The 17,232-nt window shown below is 41.2% G+C and overlaps 1 protein-coding gene and 1 long non-coding RNA gene across 4 annotated transcripts in view; both read right to left on the reverse strand.

Annotated features, from left to right (window-relative positions):
• Positions 1–17,232, reverse strand: part of ELOVL6 (ELOVL fatty acid elongase 6) — a 151,558-nt gene that overhangs the window by 112,694 nt on the left and 21,632 nt on the right. The gene's annotated exons all lie outside the window — the stretch shown is intronic.
• On the reverse strand, positions 13,835–16,675 carry LOC135970977 (uncharacterized). Its single transcript, XR_010586954.1, has 2 exons — positions 15,527–16,675; positions 13,835–14,049 (listed from the first exon to the last, which is right to left on the reverse strand). It is a non-coding gene; the product is annotated as an uncharacterized lncRNA (long non-coding RNA).

Raw genomic sequence — 17,232 nt, forward strand, 5'->3', positions numbered from 1 at the left:
TACCTGGAATAATGAGAATCTCATTATTTGTAATTGCTTTTGTGAGCACAAAACATCTCTGAAGAGCACACTGGCTATCCACAGGGAGGAGAATTGTGTGGTTGGGGAAAGGGATGTAGTCCTTTATATAAAATACTTGTTCACTGCATACCCTTGTGGAACATTTTAAATTTTATACCATGCCTACTTTTTTATTTTTAGAAAACAAAATCTAAAGTTAAAAAATAAACTAAAAGAATGCTAACACTAGAAAACTCCACAAATGATTGAAAGATTATCCATAATAAAATTAATTATAAAGGTAACAGACAACCAAAATTTTCTCTTAATTTTAGTCAGACTCAGTAAAACTTTAATGCAGTGATTTCAAGAGGCTGTGCTGAAGCATTTTGCTGAGTATAGACATCTTGTGGATTGTGGGTTTATTTTGTTTCTTGAGACAGGGTCTCAATGTGTTGCCCAGGCTGGAGTGCAGTGGCACAATCACAGCTCACTGTAGCCTCGAGCTCCTCAGGCTCAGGTGATCCTCCCACCTCAGCCTTCTGAGTTGTTGGGACTACAGGCACCTGCCACTGTGCCTAATTTTTTTTCTATTTTTTGGATACGGGGTTTTGCTATATGGCCCAAGCTAGTCTCCAACTCCTGGGCTCATGCCATCCACTCACCTCAGCCTCCCAAAGTGCTGGGATTACAGATGTGAACAACTGTGCCAGGCCTGAATATATAGATATTTTGGATGACTGTTTTCCCCAGAAAATTAAAGTTGCCATTTCCTCCTGTCTCCCTATAGGAGGTTAATGCATGAGTATGCCAAATTTTAAGGTACCCAAATGTGATGTGCAACATAATAAATTCCACTGTTTATTGAGCTTCTACTACATGCTAGGTGATAGACATTATTTAATTAGATTTTCACAACTCTGCAAAGCAGTTATTGGAACACTCGTTGATGAAGAGAAAACAGTCTTCAGGAGTGAACAATTTACTTGAGGTCACCCAGATAGTCAGTGGTACAGCTGGGGTTTCAACTAAATGATCTGTGTCCAAGACTATGTAGGACATACCAGTCCCTGTGAATGAAGAAAGACCCAATCATTTAGATAAAAATAGTACAGAATCACACTAAGAATATACGAACTCCAAACTACGATTCAAATGTGCAATCAGTATCTGAGGTATTCAGACATAAAACAGAAAGCAGAAGTCTACTTGGGTGCAAAGCCATACACAGTTCACCTGAGGAGGCCTTTGTATGTGTAGTGTCCTGTCTGGATCTCTCTTCTCCTAGATGGTCCCAGGGCTAGCATGGTCTTCTCATTTGCTACCAGGTCAGATGCCAATCCTTTAGTGAGGCTTTCCCTGACCCCCTAACTAAAACAGCTCCCTCTGGCCCCAAGTCACCTCCTATCACACTATTTTCATTATAGCAGTTAGCAACATCTAATGTTATTTTGTCTATATACTTGTTTACGTGTTTAATGTTTGTGTCCTAGTGGTATGAATGGTGTCTGAGAACAGTGGCCTTGTGCCTGGAACAGTGTCTGGCAAATACAGTCTCCTCAAAAAACGTTTATCAAACTGAGTCACTGAAATTCTACAGTTATTGGACTGACCGCATAGTGTAGCAGACTTGGATGAAGGCCAAGTCTTATCATCATCGAGTATAAAATGCTATAAGGGTGATATACAAGTCACAACTGACTTTAATATGAGAAAATCTACCAGTGCCAAATGAAAAGCAAAAATGGAAGAGTTTAAGATTAAAAGTTTAAAACCTTAAAAGGTTGTATAAAGGTGGCAGCACTGAGTTGGGCTTTCTAAGTTTCAGAAATAGAGAAAGAAGAGAGAGATTCCAGTGGTTTAATTTGCCAGGGTCATAAGCTACTTATAGAAAAATGGGAGAGCTAACTGTAAGATCGAATGATGAGGTGAGGTCAAGGAATCTTCCTTATCCGGTGGGGAAATCTGAGTCATTGTGACAGGCAATTTGGGAGCAATGAAAAGTTCTTAGTCCTGGTTGTGACATGACATTTCTGAATGCGTAATGAGAAGTTCAAAAATGTTGGCTAGGAATTCATTGCTCAGTTGAAAGCAAAATAATACTAAAATGTCTGCTGAGAGTCATGCTAGTAAAAGCTACTTTTCATGAAGAGCCTAGAAAGTGCTGGACATTTTGTAAGCCATTGACACACCTTAACTAGTTTAATTATTACCACAGCCCAATTTGATTATCTCAATTTCACACTTAGAAATGGGGGCCTAGGGAGGTTAATGAATGTGCTCAAGTTCACCAAGTCATGAAGCAGCAAAGGCATAATTGAAACTGTCTGAATCCACAGGTCCCAGAGTTTGATACACCGCTTCCCTGATGACAAGTTTAAGGTGAGGGAACCCAAGGCTACCCTAGGAAAGGAAAAAGTAAAACGGCTTGTATAGCATGAGTATTCTGAGCTAGGCACTAAGGAAACACTTTGACCTCACTCAACTTTCACAAGTCTGCCAAAGATACCATGAAGATTTGTCAGAAGAAAGCAAGCAGAGCCGGGCGAGGTGGCTCATCCCTGTATTCCCAGCACTTTGGGAAGCCAAGGCAGAGACAAGCTGAGGCAACATGGCGAAACCCCATCTCTACAAAAAATAGAAAAATTAGCCAGATGTGGTGGCATGCACCTGCAGTCCTAGCTACTCAGGAGGATGAGGTGGGAGGACTGCTTGAACCCAGGGAGGTCAAGGCTGCAGTGAGCCATGATCACACCACTGCACTCCAGCCTGGGTGAAAGTGGGACCCTGTCTCAAAAAAAAAAAAAAAAAAAGAAAAAAAGAAAAAAAATACCACTCAGGATGGAAAGCAGATGGGTTGGTAGGCTGCTCATTTCTGATGAAAGAATTTCTTGTTTTGGGGAATTTCTTTTGTTTTTTGTTTTTGTTTTTTGAGACAGAGTCTCACTCTGTTGCCCAGGTTGGAGTGCAGTAGCATGATCATGACTCACTAGAACCTCTGCCCCCCCCGGGGCTCAAGCAATCCTCCCATCTCAGCATCTTGAGGAGGTGGGACTACACGCGAACCCCACCACATCCAACTAAGAAAGAATTTCTTAAATGTAATGTGGTATGTGGCCTTTCTGTGCATTTAATCTTTATCATTCCCACCCAAATTGTGGTAAACATATAAGCTTGTAGAGCAAGTTTGATCTCTATTCTTCAAAAAGAGAACTGGCTTCTGACTAGCTGGACTAGCAAAACAGACCATTTGCTAGATATCTGCAAACAACAAGTTCAGAAGGCAACCCTCTTCATTATCCTCTCACAGAAAACAATACCAGGGCATCCGTTTAGTGGAACCATGTGCTATTGCCGTTTCAGAGGCCAAAATAGTTAAGTATTGACAATTTTGTAGAGTTCATCCTTAATACTCTTTTACGAAAGGAGGCCCTTCCACCATTATGTTCCTGATTTCGTGGTTTCTTCCTGTCTAGCAGACCTACTCCAACTCCTTGGTCTGGCTTCCAAGCTTCCAATCGACCCTCACAACCCAACTTTATTCCTCAAACCCCACGTAAACCTTAGGCCAGGCTGATTGTCCTCTCAGCTACTACTGCTCATCAAATCCTCCATTTTAATAGCACTGCAAGAAACAGGAGGGATGAGCTCAGGTTGTCTAGCTCAGAGACATGGCAGCCTGCACTTCAGCTTTGTTCTCTGTAACACAAGTGGCTGCGGTGGGCAGGGAGTAGCATGGCTCTAGTCTCAGGAGCTGGGCAGTTCTAATCTCAGATGAATCACACACAGATGAATTAATCACTTCTTTGAGAGTCAGCTTCCTCAACTATAAAATAACAATTATGATGCATTCCTGTCAGAATTAACAGGAGGATTTTTGAAATAAAGTATGTGGAGCTTGCCAGGTAACACCTGCCTTGCAAAACCAAACATTTACCCATGCATTGGAGTGAACCCAAGGCTAATTCCCCCAAGGACAATCCTACATCCTCTGCCAGAACACTTTAGCACATCTAGGAAGTGGGAAAAGAGGGTGGTCTTTTCCACGTAAGACAACCAGTTAGGCTTCTCCACATCCCTAACAAATTATCAACCCATGATCCTGCTTTCAATACATCTGCCTCCTCTGTCAGTGACAGAGCCTCAGCACTCCTAGGACAGCTTATCAACAAAAGCCCAGCTCAGAGCTGATCTGGAGGAAAGATACGTCAGCTTTCCCCTGGGTGCTATAAATCCCAGCCTGCTATCAAATGAGATCACAGAGAAGTTGCTCAGGGCACATTCATTTAGCCCCTGGACTGCAGTGTTCTTTCACATTATATCCCTGATTTTCCTTCAAAGGTTGTTGTGTTTGGACTAGGACCTTAGTTTGTTCTTAACTTACTTGAACATCACCTTTTTTTTCAGATAACAAGAATTCTCTTAAATTCTTGTGTTTCAGTTGGGCGCAGTGGCTTACACTTGTAATCCCAGCACTTTGGGAGGCCGATGCAGGCGGAACACGAGGTCAAGAGATCGAGACCATCCTGGCCAACAATGGTGAAACCCTGTCTCTACTAAATATATAAAAATTAACTGGGTGTGGTGGTGTGTACCTGTAGTCCCAGCTACTAGGGAGGCTAAGGCAGGAGAATCACTTGAACGTGGGAGGCGGAGGTTGCAATGAGCCGAGATCACACCCCTGCACTCCAGCCTCGTGACAGTGAGACTCCATCTCCAAAAAAAAAAAAAAATTCTTGTGTTTCTACTTTTGCCCTTGCTGCCAGAAGGCAACTGAACACTGCCTGTTAATCTCAGCATGGTCAGCCCTCATGGTTAGCATATAGGACATCATGAGTATTCTGGTGCTACCCCCATGAAAGGAAACTCGCCGTATTCCTTTTTCATCAACCCAACTATCAGCTCTCAAGGTCCCTGCCTTTTGCTGGAGTGTTTCTAAACATCTTAGCACATAGTGATTTTCAATACTATAGTTACTATAATTACTGTATTCCAGCACTGGAATATTTGTTCTGTTTGTGTGGCATTCTACTGTATTTTGTATGTACATCTGCCTTCCTAAACAGACTGTGATCCAAATAAGTTGAAATATTTACAGAGGGTCTGTCTGCCAATGATAGGACATTGCCTTCTATTTCTTTGTCTTCTCACCTGTCTCCTGCATGTCAGGCACACGCTCATCACTTAGTAATCACCAGTTGACTTGACCCAAGAAGACCCAACAGTCTGAATGCACACAGGAGCTGAAGACCACGGTGTTTCAACATCTCTCCATTAGCAAAAAGATTAGGTGCATTGAGACACACTTCTGGTTCTCAGGAATAAAAACTTTATCCCATCTTCACTATTAGAATATTTTTACACACACACTAAAAGGACTTGTGTTTTAGTACATACAGTGTAAGTACTTAACCTTATACCAACTGTAAATATGTCTCTCTCTGTGTGTTTACAAATTGGCCTTGTTATTACACATGCTGTTTCATAGGCAGAGTTTTCTGCAACATGTGTATACATTTTTTTGTCAAGATATATTCTTGTATAATATAGTTTTAATGGTTACATAAGAGTTACTAAAGGTTTTTTTTTTTTTTTTTTTTTTTTGGCGGCAGAGAGGGGAGTGAAGGGTGAACATTATAAAATTTATTTATTTATTTTCTTGAGACAGAGTCTCGCTCTGTTGCCCAGGCTGGAGTGCAGTGGTGCAATGATCCTCGACTTCCACAAGTAGCTGGGACTACAGGGTGCCTGCCACCACCTCAGTTATGTATGTATGTAGAGACAGGGTCTCCCTGTGCTGCTCAGGTTGGTCTCAAACTCCTGGCCTCAAGCCATCCTTCCGCCCCGGCCTCCCAAAGTGCTGGGATTACAGGCGTGAGCTGCTGCGCCCAACCTCTCTTATTCTTTTAGAGAGAAAAAACAGAGCACCTATCTACATGATTAGGGCTGTTCTAATGGTTTGTACAAAACTTTCTGAGGCCGTGAGAGGCAGAAACGTATCTAGGCAATTAAGGAAGTTTTCTTGTATTTTCGATATACAATTTTAGATTAAATGCTTAATTCCAATTGGAAGGTATAGTTAGAAAATGTCTACTACTTAAGATTAATATTTTAGTGGAAATTTTGTCTTTATCAATTTATGAATAGAGCCAAAATTTAAGTGAACATAAAAGAGATTCAATGAAAAAAAGTTAAAACCCTTTGAGAGTAAATCATTTTTAGGTGTATTTTTAGCTTATTGCATGAGACTTATATGGCTATAAATCATTAGAGTAAGGGTCAAATTCAGGTCAATGTGATGGCTCATGCCTATAATCCCAGCACTTTGAGAGTGTGAGGCAGGCAGATTGCTGGAAGCCCAGAGTTCGAGACCGGCTTGGGCAACAAGGCGAAACCCCATCTCTACTAAAAAAATATGCAAAAGTTAGCTGGACGTGGTGTTGCATGCCTGTAATCCCAGCTACTTGGGTGACTGAGGCACAAGAATCGCTTGAAGCCAGGAGGCAGAAGCCACTGTGAGCCAAGATCGTGCCATTGTACTCCAGAGCCTGGGCGACAGAGCAAGACTGTCTAAAAAGGAAAAAAAAAAAAAGTCAAATTCAATGGATGCAATCAGAACTTTTTCAAAAACTGCTCTCATGTACTTTCATTGTGCAGAGTTCATTTTAACAAAATGAGCCCCACCATATGCTTTTCAAAACATCGCCTTTGAAAATGGTTTCTGTAATTTTCCCAGTAAGTGCTGAGGTCAATCTGTAATTTTCCCAGTAAGTGCTAAGGTCATAAGCCAAAGCAGGAGAAAGTATAGCTTAATGTGTGGACCCAGACTGCCTGGGTTTGAAGCCTCACTCTGCCAATCCCTAGGTGTCCCACCTTTTCCAAGTTACTTAACCTCATCTCCAAGACATGCCCAATCACAAAGCCTGCTTCATAAAATGGAGGCTTAATTGAGTTAATGTTCAGGAAGCCTTTAGTGGGTACGTGGTAAGCTCAATGATTGTTAGTTAATAATATCCTTATTAAACATCTAATAAGTCTTTTAAAAAAATTTTTTTTTGAGACAGGGTCTCACTCTCTCACCCAGGCTGGTGTGCAATGGCACAATCATGGCTTACTGCAGCCTAGACCTCTTGGGCTCAAGCAATTCTCCCACCTCAGCCTCCCAAGTAGCTGGGACTACAGGTGTATGCCACCACACCTGGCTAATTTTTGTATTTTTGGTAGAGACAGGGTCCGCCCACCTTGGCCTCTCAAAGTGCTAGAATTACAGGTGTGAGCCACTGCACCCAACCCCAATAGAAGTTTTGGGTTTTTTGTTTCTTTTTTTTTTTTTGAGACAGAGTCTCGCTCTGTCGCCCAAGTTGGAGTGCAGTGGTGCGATCTTGGCTCACTGCAATCTCCACCTCCTGGGTTCAAGTGATTCTCCTGCCTTAGCCTCCCTTGTAGCTAGGACTACATGCCCAGCTAATTTTTGTATTTTTAGTAGAGATGGGGTTTTACCATGTTGGCCAGGCTGGCCTCTCACTCCTAACCTCAGGTGATCCACCCACCTCAGCCTCCCAAAGTGCTGGGATTACAGGCATGAGTCACCGTGCCACGCCAGCCCAATGGAAGTCTTTAAATAAGTATTATTCAGAATTTCTAGAAAACACACTCCAATCATCTTCCATATTAAAACAATGGTAAAGGATTCAAGGTGTGTGTGTGAGCACACACAGGTGTTTGGAAATTATCCACTCTTCCTCTCAGTTCTCTCTGGATTCTCCCTTAGGAAACAAAAATTTTGACCTAATTTTCTTTTAAGAACATTTTCATTTTTATGAATTTATGCTTATATTCATTTTATATTTAGTTTTCTTTTCTTTCCTTTTTTTTTTTTTTTTTTTTTTGAGATGGAGTTTCGCTCTTGTTGCCCAGGCTAGAGTGCAATGGCGTGATCTCAGCTCACTGCAACCTCTGCCTCTCAAGATCAAGTAATTCTCCTGCCTTAGCCTCCCAAGTAGCTGGGCCTATAGGCACGTGACACAACACTTGGCTAATTTTTGTATTTTTAGTAGAGATGGGGGTTTACCATGTTTTACCATGTTGGCCAGGCTGGCCTCAAACTCCTAACCTCAGGTGATCCACCCACTTTGGCCTCCCAAAGTGCTACGATTACAGGTGTGAGCCACTGCACCCAGCCTATATTTTGTTTTCTATATTTATTAGATTTATAAATTTTTTAAATCTCCAGTCTTAAGAACATGCTTTGTGATTTAAATTTGAAAAGACAAGTTCTCTATATGAAAAGAAAGTTACCTTATCAGCATTTTGTGATATCTTTACTGCTAAGAATAGGTTGTGTGCTGCCATTATAAATTTATATTATGCAAAAAACAAGATAAAGGCTTGAACTTTGCATGTTACTTCTAGAACAGCAGCCGATCCTCATTACTAAGAATTCATACTTATTTAGCATACTCGCTAAAATTTATTTGTAACCTCCAAATCAATACTCATAGTACTTTTGTATTCATTTGTGGTCATGCACAGAGCAGTGAAAAATTGACCAATGTGCACATACCTAGCTGAGGCTAAACCAAGTGATGCTCTGCTTCTTTTTTGGATTCTCATTCTGTAAACAAATATCCTTTTTACAGTGTGCTTGGTCCTACCTTTCTTACATTTTTGTGCTTTTTCATGATTTCGCTATTTAAATTGGCCTCTAGTGCTGACATGCTGTGTGGAGTGTTCTCAACCACAAGATTATGATGTGCCTTACAAAAAAACACATGTGAGATTAGCTTAGTTCAGACATGAGTTCACGTGATATTGACTGTAAGCTCAATGTTAACAAATCAACAATATGTTAAATAAGATGTGTGATATTATATATACAGGTTTCATCCACCTCTCCTGGCTCGCAACTCCCACAGCCCTGGTAAAGTCTTTTGTTATAATGTTGGGGCACTTTAGGCCCAGAAACAGGCCTCAGAAAATGGAATCTCTCTCTCTCTCTGACCTTCCCTTGCCCTGGTTTCCCCAGCCCAAGGCAGGACTCTAACCTTCCCGGCCTTTCTGATTGAGTCCTGAGACCCTCAATTCAGAAGGGGTCTTGCCCCTCACCCTGGAGGAATGAATGTGACACAGAGGCCAAGAGGACTCTGCACAGACAGGCTTTGCTGGGTTTCCTGCTCAGTCAATGAGTATTAGGTCAGTCAGACGTGGTGGCTCACGCCTGTAATCCCAGCACTTTGAGAGGCCAAGGTGGGCAGATCATCTGAGGTCAGGAGTTTGAGACCAGCCTGACCAACATGGTGAAACTCCATCTCCACTAAAAATACAAAATTAGCTGGGTGTGGTGGTACATGCCTGTAGTCCCAGCTACTTGGGAGGCTGAGCCAGGAGAATCACTTGAACCCGGGAGGTGGAGGTTGCAGTGAGCCAAGATCGTGCCATTGCACTCCAGCCTGGGCAACAAGAGTGAAACTCCATCTCAAAAAAAAAAAAAAAAAAAGGAGTATTAGATCATACCTTTTTTGTCCAATCACATTTCTGCATGGTTGTCAATCATACCTATACAATGAAGTCTCCATAAGAAGCTCAAGGTTGGGTTTGGAGAACTTTCAGATAGCTGAGCACCTGGAGGTTACTGGAGGGTGGTACACCTAGGGAGGACATGGAAACTCCAAGCTCTTCTCCCATACATTGCCCTATGTATCTTTTCATCTGTATCATGTATAATATATCCTCATTTTTTTTCGGGGGGGGGGGCGGGACAGGGTTTCTCACTATGTTGCCTAGGCTAGAGTACAGTGGCACTATCTTGGCTCACTACAGCCTCTGCCTTCTGTGCTCATTCCTCCCCCCTCAGACTCCCAAGCAACTGGGACTACAGGTGCCTGCCACCACACTTGGCTTATTTTTTAACTTTTTGTAGAGACAAGGACTCACTATATTGCCCAGGCTGGTCTCGAATTTCTGGGCTCAAGCAATCCTCCAGCCTTGGTCCCCACAGTGCTGAGATTTCAGTTGAGAGCCACTGTGCCCAGACTTATAATATCCTTTATAATAAACTAATAAATGTGTTTGCCTGAGTTCTGTGAGCCTCTCTAGCAAATTAGTGCAACCCAAAGATAGAGTCATGAGAATCCCAACTTGAAGCCACTCAGAGGTCAGAAGTTCCAGAGACCCAGACGTGTGACTGTCAGCTGGGGAGAGCACGTAGTCTTGGGGATTGGACCTTCAACCTGGGGATCTATCCCTATCTGCAAGTAGACAGTGTCAAAATTGAACTGGAGGACACCCAGTGGATGTCTGCTGCAGAACTGATTCCTTGCTTGGGTGGTGTGAGAACAGAGGAAAAACAGTTTTGAGATTTTCCACTCACACACAAAAGACGTCTTTAACAGAAGCACACTTAAAACAAAGTCAATATCGATCAATTGTTGAAAGTGTTGTGACCAGACACTTGTAGGAACTTAATGCTTATATTTCACCTGGGAGCAATTCCAGTGCTCCCAGCAATTTTATAAAGCATAACTACTGCAAGTAATGAGAACTGCCTGGACCTCCTACAAAGTACAAGGATTAGAGGGAGATAGAACTAATTCATCCCAGGTACATGGATTAGGCACTGAGAAAGAAGAGCCTCCTAAGATAGCATCCACACTTGACACTGGTTGCTTAGTTAAGTGAATACCCTTCTTCTCAAGAACATCTTTTTGAGATCTGATTTTACTTAGTTTCAAACACATGCTTACAAAAATAAATAATCGCATTAGCCCAAAGTACTTAAAAATTCTTGCTGATGTTTTTTACTGTAAACTCTGCTAAGAGCTTTTAAGTCTTGTTACAGTGAAACAATGGACATATACCCCTGGAATATGGAGACTTTTCACCTGAGTGTCATATGCAGGGGAAAAAGGAAAACCAACAATACTCCCTGGACTTCCCAAATCTTCTTGTCTTCAAGTCCTAAGCACGAGAAAGAATGCAGAAGAAGAGACACACTGCATATGCCTATGTGGATTCTCATATGCTTATGTTCCAGTGACACCTTCCCCTTGGTCTTGTGCTAAGTAAACCCACAGGTTTGTGTAATAAAGACAAAAAGCATGCCATGTATCGCCATAATAGTATACTATTTCATCCATTGGCTTGATCTGCCTATCTGTGTATTCAAATAGCACCTATGACCTGCTTCTCCACCCAGACAGAACAAATTGTTGGGTGTGACTTAGTCAAGCATGAGAACGAACAGAGAGAAATGTGAACTCAGGCTGTCAAGGCACAGAAGTAGGCAGTAAAGGGAAGCAGGTCAGATGTGATCCCAGCAGACCAATGGGTTCTCTGGGTGCTAGTCCCATGATGGCAATAACTGTTTCAAGTTCTGTTTATGCCCCTAGTGATACCCACAACCAGCCACTCTCATCCTAGAACATCCAGGTCTGATACATTTTGAAAGATTCAGACTATCATCTAAAACTATATTAGACCTGATAAGAATGGTTTCCTTTACCTGATTTCTAGTTCTGCAAAAGGCCACCTTTACTTTGCCCTGTTATTAAAGAGTCCATGTTACTCAGCCTATGGCTGCATTTTGCCAAAATGTCCTCAACTGTAAAAAATTCCTTGATCAGGTCAAGTGACATGGACTGTCTAATAACAGGGCAAAGTAAAGGTGGCCTTTTGCAGAACTAGAAATCAGGTAAAGAAAATAATAATAATAACAATAAATTCCTTGATCAACTGATTGCTCCTACTGCTAGATGCTCTGGCAAGAAATAAGATAAAATAGCATTACCTTGGGAGCTAAATGATAAGAACTTATGAATACAAAGGAACAACACTGAGGTCTACTTGATGGAGGAGGTTGGGAGGAGGGAGAGGAGCAGAAAAGATCACTTTTGGGTACTAGGCTTAACACCTGGGTGATGAAATAATATGTACAACAAACCCCCATGACACATGGGTACCTATGTGACAAACCTTCCCATGTACCCTCAAGCCTAAAATAAAAGTTAAAAATATAAAAATATAAAAACGCAAAATAAATATTTGTTGGATAAAAAACATAGCATTACCTTCAATGTAAATTTTTTAAAAGATTTATCCACAAAAATTAGAAATTTTAAAAAAATGTTTAAAAAGAAAGAAAAAGATTTTTTCTTTGTAAAGGTTGTAAAGAAAGACAGTCTTTGTCTTTTTTTTCTTTTTTCTTTTTCTTTTGGAGACAGAGTCTTACTCTGTTGTTCAGGCTGGAGTGCAGTGGCACAATCTCGGCTCACTGCAACCTCCGCCTCCCCAGCTGAAGCGATTCTCCTGCTTCAGCCTCCTGAGTACCTGACATTACAGGCCCATCCCACCATATGCCCAGCTGATTTTTGTATTTTCAGTAGAGATGGGGTTTCACCATGTTGGTCAGGCTGGTCTTGAACCCCCAACCTCAAGTGATCTGCCTGCCGTGGCCTCCCCAAGTGCTGAAATTACAGGTGTGAGCCACTGCGCCTGGCCTTCAGTAATTTTAAATATATATTCTCATAATAATGAATGCTTTTACTTTTGAACATACATTTTTTAAAAAGGTCAAATGGTATCTCTTTTTGCCTGTGGCCCTACTGAATCAGACTAGACTTACCAAGTTTTCTGTTGACCTTAGGATTCTAGATAGGTTAAGTTGACATTCCTATAATGTCAACACACGTTCACTAAAATGAATTTGCTTTTCTACTATAAGACCTATTAGTCACAGATGCAAATTCTACAACTACAGAATACATGTAAAGCACAAGAAACTGTCACACTATATACCATGACCTTTACCTCCATTTTCACTTTTGCTTCAAAGTGGCACATTTAGATTTAGAGGCGTCTAAAACCATACCAAGAATACCGAATGAGCCTAATAATTCTTATTGAGTGCAATTAACTCACAGGATACTTGTTAGTATCCTATGTATTAACGAATCATTCCTTTCGCCTCTTCTTAATGTAATTTGATGGGCCATATAATCTAAGAATGTGTAAATTCCATGTATATTATAATTTGTTTATACTACAAATATAATTTATAATTTAAAAAACTAAAAAACAAAAAACAAATCAAATCACTGTTGGGCTCATATACAATCAAGACATAGGTATAGGCCAGTCACAGTGGCGCATGCCTGTAATCCCAGTACTTTGGGAGGCTGAGGTGGGCAGATCACTTGAGGCTAGGAATTTGAGACCAGCTGGCCAACATGGCGAAACACTGTCTCTACAAAAAATACAAAAATTAGCCAGGCGTGGTGGTGCATGCTCGTAATGCCAGCTACTCGCGAGGCTGGGACATGAGAATCGCTTGACCCCAGAGGCAGAAGTTGCAGTGAGCCAACATTGCGCTACTGTATTCCAGCCTGGGCAACACAGCGAGACTCTGTCTCAAAAAAAAAAAAAAAGACATAAATATAATGTTCTCACCTATAAAATGGAGATGAAAAACCCTATTTTACAGGGTTGAAGTGAGGAGACTATGAGATAATGTAAATGTAGTGTGTAAAATTTTAAATACTGACATACATAAGTAACATCAATGATAACCTAACTAAAACATATACAGTATCAGTGAAAGCTTAACATATATTAACTCATTTAATCAGTGTAACAACTCTTATCAGGTTAGTTTATTATTATTAAACTATGCTTCATAGAAGACTTCTACCCTCTCCAAGGTTAGAAAGCTGAACAAGGATCAGAACTCAGGCAGTCTGGCCCTAGAGTCACAATACATCTATCATCCCTCTTTATGATGTTACTATCATATGATCCAACAGAGACAATAACAGCAAATAAAGTCTAAGTCATGCCTTCATAGGAAGGGTAAGTGAGATCTTTATTATGTGTTGAATAACAGGATGAATGATAGATTCCAGTATCAATGGTCACAGTGCGTTCTCAATGTGGGGTCATGTTTTAGGACCTCATGTCACATAATGTGTAAAAATATTCTTTCTTAATCATTTGTAGTTTGTTTAAATCATCATTCTTCCACTTCCATTAGAAAGTTTGTATCTAGAGCTCTCCTCACTGGCGTAGCCGTGAGTTAAGAAAAAAAAAAAAGAAAAAGAAAGTAAGTATCTAGAGTTCTATCTTCAGAGGTTAAAGAGTAATTTACACAATAGTTTACATTTAACAACACCATGAATAAATCAATGTTTCTACCTTATTTATTTATTTATTTATTGAGATAGAGCCTCACTCTGTTGCCCAGGCTGGAATGCAGTGGCGTGATCCTGGCTCACTGCAACCTCTGCCTCCCAGGTTCAAGTGATTCTCCTGCCTTAGCCTCTCAAGTAGTTGGGACTACAGGGGTGCACCACCATGCCTGGCGAATTTTTGTATTTTTAGCAGAGATGGGGTTTCACCATGTTGGCAAGCTGGTCTCAAACTCCTGACCTTGTGATCTGCCCACCTTGGCCTCCCAAAGAGCTGGGATTACAGGCATGAGCCATTGCGCCTAGCCTCAAAGTTTCTATTTTTTTAGAAGACCTTTCCAAAAAATAAAGGTCATGTAAAAAGTCCCAGGATGATTTTTACTGCAACCTGAAATTGTTTCTTTCTTCTGAGAGTATACATTTTTGTGTTAGCATGGTCAAAGATACCTTATAGCCAACCCAATCCTCCTCCTTTGCCAACAGATAAACTTTACCTGATATTGTGTGGAGGACAATGTGCCTGGCCCTTGAGAGACAAAGTGCAAGACTGGTTTAAGCCTCTCAAGGTGACCAGTCTCTTTGTCATTCTTTGTCATTATTTTTGAGATGGAATTTCGCTCTCGTTGCCCAGGCTGGAGTGTAATGGCACAATCTCGGTTCACTGCAACCTCTGTCTCCCGGGTTCAAGCGATTCTCCTGCCTCAGCCTCCCGAGTAGCTGGGATTACAGGCATGTGCCACCATGCCCAGCTAATTTTGTATTTTTAGTAGAGACAGGGTTTTTCCCTGTTGGTCAGGCTGGTCTTGAACTCCCGACCTCAGGTGGTCTGCCTGCCTTGGCCTCCCGAAGTGCGGGATTACAGGTGTGAGGCACCATGCCCAGCCTCTTTGTCATTTAAGAGTCAGTGTAGGAAAGCAATCCCCATCTTCTGTCAGTGAATGGTCCAAGAGTGAGACGCATCACCAGGCCTGGCTGATGGCATGAAGTTATAGCAATAATAAGAGCAGATCTAGGCATGGTGGCTCATGCTTGTAATCCCAGTGACTGAGATGCTAAGGCTGGAGGATTTCTTGAGGACAAGAGCTCCAGACCAACCTGGGCAACATAGCATGACCCCATCTCTACAAAAAATGTAAAAATTTGTCAGGTGTGGTGGCATGTCCTGTAGTCCAAACTACTTGGGAGGCTGAGGTGGGAGGATCATTTAAGTGCAGGAATACGAGACTGCAGTAAGCTGTAATCATGCCACTGCACGCCAGCCTGGCTGACAGAGTGAAACACTGTTTCTTAAAAAAAAAAAATAAATAATAATAATAATAAAATAAGAGCATATCCTTCTACAAACCTACTGAGTGCAAGTTGGCTTGGAGGCTTTGCCTTGACAAGAAAGCAAATAAAAGGCTCCTTTGCCACTGCTCCTTCCTTTCTGCTCGAGATGCTTGTGTGGGAAGCGTGGTGATGTGGCAGCCACCTCGTGACCATGAAGAAAAAACTATTGACACATTATGAATGTCAAAACGGAAACTCAGATAGAACCTAGATCATTGATAACATTATTAAAACCACTAAACAACCACTGAGGCTTCCAATCAAAGTTATTGTCATGTGAAATAATTAAAAGTCTTCATGTTTTAGGCTACAGTTAATTAAGTTCTGTTACTTGCAGTTGAAAACATCCTAAAATTTCCCTGATTGGCATAAATGTTCTTCACACCAAACTGATGAGTATTACCCAAAAATGACATAATCCATGAAGAAAATAATCTGAAACTTACTGCACTTTGTACTCGACTGGTCAAACTTAAAACAATTTTAATACTGTTTTTCAGTATATTTTGTGTTCCTCTAAAGCTACTAGTTTTCTTTGCCCTGTCTTCTAAAAATGATTAAAAAATAATGTGCTATCTAAAAAGAGTGAGATGCATCTCCTCAAGCTTTTCATGTGTCAGCTAGAACATTACATTAAAGAAACAGAATTCTCTCACTTACAGTTTGGTGCAGGAAGTATTTAACAACATGCAAAAATATCCATTCTATATATTTCTTAAAAGTTAGGCTACAGAAAAATATGGTATGAAAACTATGATAATGTTTTTATTAAAAAGAAAATGAGCTGTGCGCGGTGACTCATGACTGTAATTTCAGCACCTGGGAACGCCAAGGTGTGCGGATCGTGAGGTCAGGAGTTCAAGACTAACCTGTCCAATATGGTGAAATCCCATCTGTACTAGCCGGGCGTGGGGGTGCACACCTGTAGTCTCTACCACTTGGGAGGCTGAGGCAGAAGACTCGCTTGAACCCGGGAGGTGGAGGTTGCAGTGAGCTGAGATGGAGCCAAGATTGTGCCACTGCACTCCAGCCTGGGTGACAGAGAGTGAGACTCCATCTTAAAAAAAAAAATAAAAGAAAAAAAGAAAATGGGCCAGCACGGTGGCTCACACCTATAGTCCCAGCACTTGGGGGGCCAAGTCAGGATTGCTTAAACTCAGGAGCTCGAGACCAACCTGGACAACCTAGTGAGACCTCGCCTCTATAAATAAGCAAAAAATTAGTCAGGTGTGGTGGTGCATGCCTGTCGTCTCAGCTACTTGGGAGCTTGAGGCTGGAGAATCACTTGAGCCAGAAGACTGAGGCTGCAGCAGCCTGGGTGACAGAGACTCTGTCCTAAAACAAACGAACAAAAACATAAAGATGGATAAAAAGCTTTGAAAGACTTACCAAAATGTTAGTGTATATCTCAGGGTGACATTTGTTTTCTTCTTTTCCCTTGTATTTCTTAAATTTTCTTTAATGTATTAAAGTTACCTGCTCCAAGCCTATCCACAAGAAGCAGAAAACTACAACTGATAGAAGTTTATGCTTTTACAAGTGTCTCTGCAACAGTATGTATTTTTTATTTATCAAGAGGAATCCTAGTAGTTCTCTATGTTAGGTAAAATCTTAAAAAAAAAAAAAAGATTATATGTATACCTTCATAATTCTAGGCCTCCAGATACATACAATCTAATTGATGAGACAAACAAATAAAATACATGTATGTAAACTTCAGGAAATA

The sequence above is a fragment of the Macaca fascicularis genome, chromosome 5 (assembly GCF_037993035.2).
Source record: "Macaca fascicularis isolate 582-1 chromosome 5, T2T-MFA8v1.1".
Lineage (NCBI taxonomy): Eukaryota > Metazoa > Chordata > Mammalia > Primates > Cercopithecidae > Macaca > Macaca fascicularis.